The following is a 2247-nucleotide window of genomic DNA, read 5'->3' as shown; positions in this document are numbered from 1 at the left end:
TAAAAAAAACGAAAAAATAAATAGTGGAATGTTTTGATTTCCTTTGCTTATTAACTCAGTGTCCATAATTTTCTTTTATTTTGACTTTTAATTAACTTAAAAGTTCTAGAGTTGGTTCGACTTCTATTTTCATTGTTTTAGTGACAAAACTTACCTTTCAATTTGACTTACACGAAACGATTTCGACTTTAGAACAATCAATTGGACATACGAAGCTAAAATAAGGGTCGGTTCATAATCCCTATTCAAATTGTTTGCTTGTCTGGTGAGGATTTGGACAAGAGAAGAGGCTTTCACGGGGAACCAAAGCACATAGTAGATTTTTCCTAATTTTCTTTTTTTCTTTTTCTTTTTGAGATAATGGCGTAATGGTTAAGGGTAAGATTTAAACAAAGAGATTGTGAAACTTTTCTACCCATTAAGAATACAAAATAAGTTGCCGGATAAGACAGTACTTATTGGAGTAAAAAAAAACGGGGAAAAAAATACAAAATGGGTTTTCTAAAAAGAAAATTGTTAAAATGATTAGAATTCAATCAAGTAAAGGTTAAAAAAACTATCTTTTTTTTTTCTTCCTTTTTTTGGTGGTTAATTTACAAGTCACGCTGTGCAACTTAAAGAAAAAGAAGAGGAGAAAAAAAAAAGTCGTCTAATGTGTTACAAAGCTTTGATTATTCTTTGCTTCTTATTGGCACATTCAAAATCCGAGGCCTCCCTCCGTGTGGTCTTGGCCTCCAAAATGTTGACTCCGAAGAGCCTGACCATGTGGACCGGGTTGGGGAGCGGCCCGGTGGCCGGCCTTCCGTCAATGTAGAGCTGGTTGTCCGGTCCGGTGGAGCGGAGGAATCGGACCAGGTCACCGGCCCGGATATTCTTCTCCTTCACGAACCGGCTCCAACCCTTGGTGAGAACGTAGCTCTGGCTACTGTTCCAATACGAGTAACGGAAGCGCCACACCTTCCCTCCCATGTCCTCGAAGTTCAACAGCATCCCTTTCGACGAAACGACGCCGTCCGCCGCCAGCGGGAAGTTCTTCTCCGCGTGCTGCTTCGGAATCACCAGCCGGTTCAACTTCCCCACGTCACTCGGCGTCACCGTTTTCTCAAACAGCACCTCCCTCTCCCTCTCCCGCTCCCGGCCGGAACCCGACCACTTATTCTCCTCCGGGCCCACTCCGCCGCCGCCGCGGTTGCGCTTGCTCTGCTGCAGCTCCTCATTGTACGTGTGCTTCCTCAGCATGTCCACGATCTCCGCCTTGGAGTGGGATCTCAAAAACTCGGCCTCGATGCCGCCGCCGCCGCCGTGTTCGGTGAAGTTGGTGACGGCGTCGCGTCCGCGGAAGCGAAGGGCGGCGATGTCGTACGCCTTAGCGGCCTCGTCTTCTTGGTTGAACGTGCCGAGCCACACGCGCTGGTGCTTCTCGTAAATCTGGGCCCCCCACCGGCCGTTCGGCTGTGGGACCACGCCTTTGTATTTGGAGGACGGCAGCTTCCGAGACTCGGCCTCGTGGGAGATCCCCGCCGGAGCAGGCGATGGCGACGGCGACGGCGACGACTTGAAGAGTAGCGGCGTCACCGGAGAAATGGAGGTGGAGTCACTGGCTGTGCTTTCCTCTACAGAGCTCGCATCCATTTTTTGATGTGTCTATTTGGTATTGCTTGGGAATGAATGAAATTGAGGTTCTCAGGGGGGTTGAATATATATAGGAAATAAGAAGTTAGGTTTGGTTATTTTTATTTATTTTATTTTAAGTTTATAAAAAAAATAATAAATAAAAGAGGGAGGGATGGAATCCAATTATTATGGTGTGGGAGATATGGGTATGTGGGTGAGGTGGGTCAACATAGAAAGAGAAGGACAGAAATGGAAACAAAAATATATGGGTAAGTAAGTAAGTATATTGGAAAGAAGGAAGATTCATGGTTGGGACTGGGAGGGGGGAACATAATACATAATTCAACATTTTCTTTTCCATTTAATTATTTATTACGTTGGCCTCATGTGGGGATCTTCAATTTCAACTCTCTTATTTTCCTTTTAATTTTTGCCCATCTTAATCTCATTTCTTTTAATCCAATTCTTTAACCTCATCATTTGATACATGTACGTTAATTTACTGAAGAAGGTTGGAATGAAATAGTAGTAATTTTATTATAGGAAAAGAAATAGTAAATAAAAATGATTAGGGAGGAGAGAGAAAGGCGTGGGGCCCAGGCGAGGGCAGAGAAAGGAAAGCAAGTTGATGGG

At 44.3% G+C, this 2247-nt stretch overlaps 1 pseudogene; it reads right to left on the bottom strand.

Moving 5' to 3' along the window:
- Positions 1-541: 541 nt before the first annotated feature.
- LOC148211963 (AP2/ERF and B3 domain-containing transcription repressor RAV2 pseudogene) lies at positions 542-1682 on the bottom strand (annotated as a pseudogene).
- Positions 1683-2247: the final 565 nt, after the last annotated feature.

The sequence above is a fragment of the Momordica charantia genome, assembly GCF_013281855.1.
Source record: "Momordica charantia cultivar OHB3-1 chromosome 4 unlocalized genomic scaffold, Mcharantia_2.0 BLBB01000004.1, whole genome shotgun sequence".
Taxonomy (NCBI): Eukaryota; Viridiplantae; Streptophyta; class Magnoliopsida; order Cucurbitales; family Cucurbitaceae; genus Momordica; species Momordica charantia.
This window is presented reverse-complemented; position numbering and strand designations above follow the sequence as displayed.